Below are 11,573 nucleotides of genomic sequence, written 5' to 3' on the forward strand. Positions count from 1 at the left end.
GCTTGAGGCTCTGTCTCAAAAAAAAAAGTCATGTTTAGTTTAAAGAAAAAAATCTCTAAGCCTCAGTTTTTAAATGTGATCATGTATATTATATTATTAAAGAGTGTGGGCATTGAAATAATGCAGTCAAAGATGTAAACACATTTATTTAAATCTAAATTAATACAAATGACAAAAAGCAATAAATTCTGATATTTGATATTTGGCAATAAAATTAAAGATGGTAAGTTGTAATTAGTGAATAATTGAATTACAAGTATAAATTAAAGATGAATTTTATACAAATGTTTTAAAATTCAATAAAATATTAGTTATTTCTAAGAAACTATAACTATTCAAGTCTCTTCAGTAAATTGTATCTAAGCAAACTAGATATCCACATGCAAAAGAATAAAATTGGATCCCTGTATTATATTATACACAAATATTAACTTAAAATAGATATACAAATATTAACTTAAAATAGACTAAAGATTTAAATGTAAGCTGAAATCAGAACTACTAGAAGAAAACATGGAAAAAGCTCCTAGATATTGGTCTTGGCAATGATTTTCTTGGACGTAACACTAAAAACCAAAGGCAGCAAAAGCAAAATTAAACAAGTAAGATTCATTAAACCAAAAATCTTCTGCACAGAAAAATGAAAAATCGACAAAATGAAAAGGAAACGGGAGAAAAGATTTGCAAACCATACATCTGATGAAGGGTTAATATTCAAAATATGTAAAGAACTCACATAAATTAGTAGCAAAAAAAAAAAGTATGTAAGATGATATATCAACATCACTTAGCATCAGAGGAATACAAATCTAAACCACAGTGAAATATAACCTTACACCTGTTTGAATAGCTATTATTACAAAGAGAAAACAACTGTTGCCAATGGTAAGGAAGAAAGGAAACCCTTGTACATGTCCACTGTTGGCAGGAATGTAAACTGGTACAGCCATTATAAAAAACATTATGAAGTTTCCTCAAAAAATTAAAAATAGAACTATCATAATATCCAGCAGTCAGTGCCTCAAACAGATTTTTGCATTCGTGTTTTTTTTTTTCAGCATTATTCAAAATAGCCAACCGAGGGAACAACCTAAATGTCCATTGACAGACGAATGAATAAAGAAAATGGCATATACATAGATAGATGATGGGTAGACACAAAGAATATTATTTTGTCATAAACCTTCCCATCATTTGTGACAGCACAGATGAAACTGAAGAATATTTATGCTAAGTGCAATAACCCAGACACAGTGAGAGAGATACCACAACGTCATACTTATACATAGAATCCAAAAAAGCTGAAATCAGAGAAGCATAGATGGTGGTTCCAGTGGCTGGGAGTGGGGAGAAATAAGGAGACGTATAATGAGCAGAGTTATATTTATTGTACTGCATGGTGATGATAGTTAATCACATTGTATTGTCTACTTGAAATTTATTAAGATAGTAGGTGTTGTATCCTTGTTGCACACTTGCACAGCAAAATATAGGCCACTGAGGCCCACAGCCTCTGAGTTTGCAGATTACCTGTTATGAATTTCAGGGGACTATTTTGTGGACTACTGCAAAATCTATTCACTTCCTCCCCCAGGAAGGGCAATTTGACATTCTTAAGCCTAGCGTATGTTCCAATCAATTACTCTGTATCTGTATCTGTTCAGAGATGCATATCCTTGAACATGAATTAGAAGGAGCTAGTGAATACCAGATTCAAAATTAGGACAAATGGCAGCAGTTAAGACAGGAAGGTGCCTGGAAGAAGTAACTGTCAGCAGAGTATTATCCTTAATCAAATGAACTATAATTTAACAGATTTCTTCCCATCATCTTTTAGAAACAATTGGAAAGACGTGGTCCTTCCCTACTGTCATAGCAAATTTAGGAAAGTAAACTATTCTGATCAATTTTTGTTATTCTTGAGTATCTTATTCAAAGATAACAAGAGACAAAAAGAAAGAGAGAGACCAAGCTCAAATCTGGGAATAATCAGATACCTTTGCTTATTTGAACAAATACTTGTATTTTACCTCATTCAGAAAAGAAGTTTATATTTTATTAAAATATTTGAATTTAAAAGTGCCTGTTATATGTAATAGTCTTTTATAAACCTTTAAAAAAAATTTAAAAAGTAATTATTAGTTTTATGAATCTGATAAAATCTGCTAAGTTAACATAAACTTAGTCTACAAAATCAGCTTTGATGACTTCAGTTGAGTGATTATCCTCTCTTAAACTCTAGTCTTACATTTTAGAAGTTACTAAAGTAAGGAAAATATACTAGGGATAATAATTTCTAAAAATATCTAGGAGTAAAGAGAACTCAAATCCCTTTTATCAAAAATAATTATAAATTTAATCCTACATTGTATACCACTTTTAAAATAACATAGTATAGTAATAGTAATTTCATAGCAGCTTTACTTCTGTTTTTGTGGGAAAATATACTTTTCAAATACTTATTAAAGATTACAGAAGTCAAAATTTATGCAGCAGTAGATGATAGTATAAGAAAAAGCATAATATATTCACTTTTAGTTACTAAACTAATTTGAGAAGCATGTGTTTTTGGCTTTTTAATATTGAAAAACACTTGTGAACCAATTTCAATTCAATTTCCAAGTAATTACCAAACACATACTATATACTGTTCACTGTATTAGATGCTAGGGGAATAAAAATGAATAAGACATAGTCTATGCCTTTGAGGCAACACAATTAGGTGTAATGCAGACACTAAACAGCAAGCTGGCCATTATGAAAAATGGTGAGTTCAGTAGCATATATATATGTACATAGTATAGAGGCGATTTGGGAGGTCCAGTAAGAGGAAATCATTTTTATAAAAGTATTGTAGGAAAGAGATATTTTTATTGTACGTAGAATAATTTAATGTTTAAAAACAAGGTAGTTTTAGCATGTGTTTATAAGTATGAGAGGGTATACAATTAAATTTATATTAAATTGTATATAGTATTATATGAATATGTTTATGAAAAAATGACAGTAAAATTTGAAATTAGGTGAAAAACAATAGTAATGTGTAGGTTTTAATTAAAAGACTGACATGAATGCACCAGAAAAACTGATATGTACGTTTAAGAGGTGTTCCAAGAGTTAGAATTTATAACTCAAATTGCTAAGAAATGTTTGAACAACTTTATTTGATTAACAGCAAAAAAGGCAGTTGGGGTTCAGCGCCTATAGGTCAGTGGCTAGGGCACCAGCCACATACAGCAGAGCTGGAGGGTTTGAATCCACCCTGGACCTGACAAAGAACAATCACAACTACAACAAACAAATAGCTGGGCATTGTGATGGGTGCTTGTAGTCCCAGCTACTTGGGAGGCTGAGGAAAGAGAATTGCTTAAGCCCAAGAGTTTGAGGTTGCTGTGAGCTGTGATGTCATAGCACTCTACCATGACATAGTGACATAGTGAGACTCTGTTTTAAAAAAAAAAAAAAGGGTAGTTGGATGATGTTAAAATATTTCAAGCAGGCATTGAAAATCTGGTTCTCTTACCGAGAAAACCCAACAGGAAAAATGATATATAAAAATTTTCAAAAAAGCAAATAATAGGTCTTATTTTAAGAGAATAAAGAATTCTGAGATGACACAGATAACTTATTTTAAGAGAATAAAAAATTCTGACATGCTGTAGATAACTAGATAAATTTAGTAAGAATACAGATCTTAAAATTAAATCAACTGGTTTTGTGTTTAGGCATTGTTGAGCAATTATACAGAGTGTGTCTGTGGGTAACAGAATGAGCATGTGCATGAGCGTTAACTGAATAAAAATGTATAAATTTCATCAGGATCATATAAGTAGGTCAGATCCTAGGCTAGATAACTGATACTGTCCTTGAGGAAATGAGTCAAAAAAGAAAGAAGTAGGGAGAGGTGGAGGATTCATACCTTATATAAATAACCCTTAAAAACTATATTCTTGGAGAAATAACCATAAGAAGATAGAAAATAGTTAATAGTGTAAGAAGGTATGTATACACACTTAAATTCTAAAATAAAGCTATAATCCACAAGCATGCATAAAAATCTCAACAAAGCAGAATAAAAAATAAAAATTGGCATAAGCCCACGAGTGAGCTAGATATAGTGGATTTGTGGATGTGCAAACTCTGCAAATTCATCTGTGCTTGGCTCCTACCAATTTGTGGGACAAAGAAAGACATAAATATAATTAAGTCCCATCAAAGCTATAAATTTAAACCAGTTATTTAGTCTGATTTCCTGGTAAATAATAGTGATCTTTTCTAACCTAAAAAGAAAAGCTGATGCACTGGATTAGCTGAAAATGGTTAATTTCACCCATAATTTATAGCCATCTTAAGTGTCCTAAAAGAAAATTTTAATGATTTGTGCTTTATTCCCTTTACAGAACTTAAACCACACCCTCAAGAGACGAGATGAGTTAAAATAGGGCCATGTTGTTGATTCCATTAGCCATTTAACATCAAATTCAAGAATTTTAAGGTAATGTGTAGAAAGACATGCAACTAACCTGAGAATTACATTGAAGATTTCCTAGACATCAATGAAGAAAATGAAGCCATCTTTTTTTTTTTCTTTAACCTGGAACCAACAAGTAGTGAAGATAACTTGAGCTTGCATGAGACAGAAAATGAAGACAATTAAAGACTTAATGATTAATGGAGAGTTAGCATAATGGAAAAACCAACAAGATGTTAGTTGTCCAGATCCCAAATTCCTGGATTAATTACTTGATTAAGTTTATGAATAATACCTATAAAATTATATATATATTTCTATATATTATATATACAGTGAATATTAATTTAAAACTGTGGCAGAAGACAAAAGAGTCTTCTGCCTACAGGGGAGTTTAAGAATATAAAGAAAAAGTTAAACAGACTGGGAATTAGAAACTCATAAAAATTCATTCATAAAACCACAGATACTTTAGTATATAGGTTCCCTTAAATTATTTGTACCATTAGTTAAAACACTTTAATAGAATACTATTTGGGGAGAAGAGTAATGGAAAACGGTATCAGAATCAAAAGGACAGCCCAAGTCCATGATGAGAATGGAGGAGCACTGGAGTGAGTAATCACCTTCTTAAATGCTGGGTTTTCATAGTCAGATGTTGAAGAAAGGAGAAAAATCCAGGAACCAAAGCAAGGTTAGAGATAATATGGAATACTCCTATTTACAGGGAGGGCACCTTCCTTCTCCTAAAAGAGTAAACCAGCAAAACAAAACAAATCAACAAAAAACAAACCCAAATCAAAATCCTACCACAAAAATTAAATCTCTTTAATTTTCTTGTGTAATGAAAAGATTTAAAAGTAAAATTCTCTATTGAGAAAGTAACTGCCTTATATGCAATAGTATATTATATATACTCAAATAAGTGAGTACTTGGCTAAATAACAAAGAATGCTCAATAAGGAAACTTTGTAAACAGAAGTATATTTATAACCTTTAGTGCATAATTTAAATAAAAAGTGAAAACAATAAACTAAACATCTAAATTTTTAATAAAATGTTAAAAAAGGAAAAACAAAATAATCCTACAGTGAATAGAGAAGGCCAGAAAACGTGATGTCAGCAAAACTATGTTATGTGCTATATATATGTTTGAGAATGTACTCATCTGTATGTAATGTATATAACAGTCGTTCTCAACCTTCATAATGTTGCAATATATTTTCATTGTTAAAAAGGGATTGCGACCCACAGGTTGAGAACTGCGGGTATATAATATTATATGTACAGTATAAACTATGCATAAAAATGTAGTAATACCAATACATAAAAATTTGAAAATATCTATCTACAAAAAGAAAATAGATGAAGATATCTAATAGTCCATAAATGTAACAGTATGTTCAATTTTAATAGGGAAAATTACACAAAAATTAGAACTAAAATGATGTACCATTACAAACTCACCAAAATAGGTAAAAGGAATAAGCACTGGACAATATTCAGTGCTAACTAGCAACTGGAACACCAACATTTCAGATTAAATGGAATTGAAAGATCCATTTTGAAAAACTGGCAATATCTACAAAAGCCAATTATATGCCAACCCTTTATTCCCAGAAAATATACTTCTTGTTGATACTTAATAGAAATGTATATATTTTTAAATCAGAAGACATAGAGGAATAATATTCTTAGTAATATGAGTCATACCAGCTAAAATGGAAATTGAGACAAACATCTGTCAATCATACAATCAATAAGTAAACCATCCGTATTTAGCACACGGAATGATAGCTAGCAATTAGAATGAAAACTACTGCTACATGTAACACATGAATATCTCAAACATAAGGTGAGAAAAAGCAATCCAAAATTGAAGAACACACATGATTGACTTGATTTATATACAATTCAAAAACAGGCAAATTAAATTCGTGAGTTAGAAATCAGAAGTCTGTTTACCTCGGCGGATGTAGTATCAGAGAAAGGCCAAAGAGACACTCGGGGCCTTTGGTCATATTCTATTTCTTGATCTGGTTACTTTGTGCATAATGGATTAAAATTGTGAGATGTCATCATGCTGTAACCTATTACCTGTGGTGCATGCCTGTATATTTTACTGCTAATAAAAAAGTGGTTTTTGTTTTAAAGGGGCAAGATAATTATGTCCCATATCAATCCATCTTTCAAATGAAAGGCCAAATTTTCACACAACTATGAATAAATATACACTTATAAAGGTTGATGGGAAAGAAAGAAACATTTCATTATTTGTAAGTGATATGATTTTTTTACGTAGCAGCCAAGGATTCTACAGAAACGTTTTTAGACTTCTAAAAGTTAATGAAATTTTTATGAATAAGACCAACATGCAAAGGGCAATTGCATTTCCATTCTGCAATAAGTTGGGCAGTGAATGGGTTCCCGCCTCCTCTGTAACTGGACTCAGAGAAAATTGTCCTTTCTTGAAAGATTGAGAATAATCTGGCCCCATTTACTGTTCCAAATGAAAGCCACTTTTTCCTTACATTGCAAGTTTCATTCAGCGCGTGTCTCTGTCTTAGTATGCAGATTGAAAGATGTCTGTGGACACATTTCTCTTACTCCTTGAGAGTTAAAAACAGCCCAGGTCTGAACCTGGACACAGTGTGGGAACTGAGTCAATACATTTAGAATAGAATTGTATTATGTGAATAAATGAACTAGTCCTTCAGTCAAAACATACCCTTCACTAGGGTTAGGAGTTATCTCCGGGTGGCTTTGATTTCCATTTCTCTGATGAATTAGAGATGATAACCATTTTTTTTCATGTGTTTATTGGCCATTCTTTAGTCTTCTTTAGAGAAGGTTCTGTTCCTGTCTCTTGCCCACTTATAAATGGAGCTGTTTGCTCTTTTCTTATTGGTTGGAGTTCACTGTAGATTCTAGTTATCAGCCTTTTGTCAGATTCATAGCATACAAATGTCTTCTCCCATTCTGAAGGTTGTCTGTTTGTTGTAGTTGTTGGACCTTTAGCTGTGCAGGAGCTTTTTAGCTTGGTCATGTCTCATTTATTTATTTTTCATGTTGTTGTAATTGCCAAGGGGGTCTTCAAAAAATCTTCTCCAAAGGCCAGGCGTGGTGGCTCATGCCTATAATCCTAGCACTCTGGGAGGCCTAGGCAAGTGGATCACCTGAGCTCATGAGTTCCAGACCTACCTGAGAAGCAAGATACTGTTTCTGCTAAAAATAGAAAAACTAGCAGGGCTTGTGGCAGGTACCTGTAGTTCCAGCTATTTGGGAGGACCACTTGAACCCAAGTTCGAGGTTGCCATGAGCTATGATGCCAGAGCACTCTACCAAGAAAACAAAAAAACATTTCCCAGGTCAATGTTGTCAAAGAGTTTTTCACATTCTTTCTTCTAGAATTAATATTGTTTCATGTTTTAAATTTAAATCTTTTTTCAAGAGAGAGTCAATTTTTGTAAGCAATGAGAGGTACAGGTTGAGTTCTTCTACATGTGGCTAACCAGTTCTCCTATACCCATTTATTAAGTAGGGATTCTTTTCCCCCAGTGTTTGCTTTGTGGCCTATGAAAAATCAGATGGCAATATGTGGCTTATTTTATCTCTAGATTCCTTATTCTATTCCATAGGTCTACATCTCTGTTTTAGGACCAGTACAGTGCTGTTTTTTGATCATGTTGACTTATAGTGTAATCTGAAGTCTCATAACATAGTGCTTTCAGATTTGTTTTTATTTCTTAGAATTGCATCAGCTATTTAGTGTTTTGTTTTGTTTTGTTTTCTGTTTCCATATGAAGCAACATCACAAAATCCCAATGCTGCAGATGCTGGTGTGGATGTGGAGAGAAGGAAACACTTTTACACTGCTAGTGGGACTGCAAACTAATACGGCCTCTGTGGAAAGCAGTATGGAGAGTCCTCAAAGGGCTAAAAACAGACCTTCCATTTGATCCTACAATCCCATTACTAGGTATGTTCTGAGAAGAAAAATACCATTTTACCATAGGGATTTTCATGCTAGAATGCTTATTGTAGCTTAATTTATGATCTCCAAGATGTGGCATCAACCCAAGTGCCCTAAGCCACAAATGAATTAATAAACTGTGGTGTATGTACACCATGGAATATTATTCACCCATAAAAGATGGAGATTTTACATCTTTTGTATTTACCTGGATGGAGTTGAAGCATATTCTTCCTAATAAATTATTACAAGAATGGAGTTGCAAGTATCAAATGTACTTAATACTAATATGAAACTGATATGTAAACAACTACAAGCTCACATAAGAGAAAAATACAATTGAATTCAAATGGAGGGGTGGCAAAGAGGGAAACGGTGAGGGAAGAAGAAAGAATGATTAATAAGCTCCCACCTAAGGTGCACAATGTAAGGGTCTACAGTTCATCTCCTGGGTGAAGGGCTGCAGTATAACTTGATCTTTACCCAAGAAATGCTCACAGTAGGCTGGGTGTGGTGGCTCACACCTATAATCCTAGCACTCTGGGAGGCCAAAGAGGGTGGATTGCTTGAGCTCATGAGTTTGAGACCAGCCTGAGCAAGAGCAAAATTCTGTCTCTACTAAAAATAGAAAAACTGAGGCCAGAGGATCATTTGAGCCTGAGTTGGAGGTTGGTGTGAGTGATGATGTCACTGCACTCTACCCAAGACGCTTGAGACTCTGTCTAAAAAAAAAAAAAAGAAAGGCTAACAATGTAACCTAATCTCTCATATTAATCTGAAATGAAAAGAATGTCAATAAATTAGCAGTAGTAATTACAAAAATTCCTCAAATAAAAGAATGCTAGCTTCTCTTACTACCTCTCTTAACTATAGCTCCTCACACTGTATCTTCTGTTTAGAACCCCCTATTCATTACCCTAATAGTTTTGGGATTTTTTTTTAAATCACAACATAGTCTCTTCTCACCCTTTCAACTTCTTTAGTCCTTAGTAATTTGACTGTTTGGACTTGGCTGATGATACTAACTATTGACATTTATTCCTTTGTGATTACATATCCTTCCCTAATTGTACAGCACGCTCTCAAGAAAAGTTCCTATAGTACATTCTTTATGTCTTAGGTTTATTTTTTACTGTTCAAGATCAAGTTGATTTCATGAGTGTTAAAGGGTGAGATAAACTTTATGTGATTGGGCATTTCATGGGGGAACTTCTGAGCTGAAGAAGTTAGCGAATTCTTAAATTCATGGATTTAATGTAATATTTTTATTAAAAATTGACAACTATTACAACTTTATTAATTTTTAAAAAAAATTAATTTTGAAGAGAAGGAGCTGAGATGGAGAGAATTTGGAACATGCATCAGAAAGACAAATAAGGGTGATGCCTATGGCTCAAAGGAGTAGGGGGCTGGCCCCATATGCCGGAGGTGGTGGGTTCAAACCCAGCCCCGGACAAAAACTGCAAAAAAAAAAAAAAAAGAAAAACAGAAAGACAAATAAACTAGCTCACAGGCTCTGTTCCTAGATGGCACTCGTGAATGACAATGACATGCTAAGCAGCTGGAAACCAGAGACTATGTTTTTTGTTTTCTTATCCATGTTTAATATTTGATTAATTTTCTTGAAAGAGACTCAGCAAAGCTGAAGAAAAATAATAAAGTATTACTAAAAAGGCATATGTCATTTTACTTAACTTTCTTAATTATTGATCTGTTCTCAAAGAGGAGGGTATTTGCTGGGTGTGTATGAGTGATAATATACCATTCTATCCTAATAAGAAAATCCATTTTAGGATTAAGAAACTATTTTTTAAGGAAAAGAAATAGAATGACAGAGACAAGTGACCAAACTCAGAGAATTCACAGAGCAGATGGTGTGTTTTAGGGGTACCTTCACATAGGGAAAAGTGCTATTTTTAAGTGATACATAAAAAAATCAGTGATTTTTTTTTTTTAGTTCAATATGGTAAAAATAAAGTTTCTTTATTGTTCAGGGCTTCATGTAATGAGAGATGAAAGTTAAAGTTTCTCCAAGATGTCTAATAATTAAAAATAGAATACTGGGCAGTGCCTGTGGCTCAGTGGGTGCGGGGCCGGCCCCATATGCTGAGGGTGGCAGGTTCGAACCGGGACCCTGGCCAAACTGCAACAAGAAAATAGCCGGGCACTGTGGCGGGCACCTGTGGTCTCAGCTACTCAAGAGGCTGGGACAGGAGAATCGCCTGGGCCCAGGAGTAGGAGGTTGCTGTGAGCTGAGTGACGCCAAGGCACTCTACCCAGGGTGATAAAGTGAGACTCTGTCTCATTTAAAAAAAAAAGAAAATAGAATAATAACACCTTGCCAAGAAAACAACATGACCCAGAGATAACAATGATTAAAAACTAAAAATCTAGACATGATTCGAAAAGGGAAAAAAATAGTTGAATCTCAAGTGTCTAAGCATTCACCATATTTCATAAAAAGTGAGATTTGTAAATTTATATTCTAATGTATATTATTTATGCATTATCGTATTCACTAGACATTTACAAAGTACTTAAAATTATCTAGGTGCATGTTTTGCAGAAACAGTGAGCAAAAATATATGCAATTCCTGTATTTATGGAGCATGTTGCCTCACAGAGAAGGTTAATAAAGCAATATCACAAATTGAAATATCATGGTTGGGACAGATTGATTAAAAGAGAAACGACGTTCTGTGGAGAAGTACCCCGGAGGATCTGAAGTGCAGGATGGCTTCCTCAGGAAGAGACACTGAGGACTAGGGATGAAGAAAAAGGAGAAAGCGCCTCTGAGCAGAGGTGTCAGGACAAGGCCAGTGCAAATTACCTCGACACAGCAGTCCTGAAGATGGCCAGTGGCTGACCACATTAATGCTAATAGAAAAATCTTGTAAGAATTCGTGCATTGAAATCTGAAATAGTCATTAAAAATGGCTTGATGGGGGTGGCGCCTGTGGCTCAAAGGAGTAGGGCGCCGACCCCATATACTGGAGGTGGTGGTTTCAAACTTGATCCCGGCCAAAAACTGCAAAAAAAAAAAAAAAAAAACAGTGAGGAGAAACCTCAGAAGGTTCCAAGCAGAGGGATGAAACAATGATGTACATTTCGGATACAGGGCCACAGAAG

Source organism: Otolemur garnettii, unplaced genomic scaffold, assembly GCF_000181295.1.
Source record: "Otolemur garnettii isolate 467f Iridium unplaced genomic scaffold, OtoGar3 scaffold00246, whole genome shotgun sequence".
Taxonomy (NCBI): domain Eukaryota; kingdom Metazoa; phylum Chordata; class Mammalia; order Primates; family Galagidae; genus Otolemur; species Otolemur garnettii.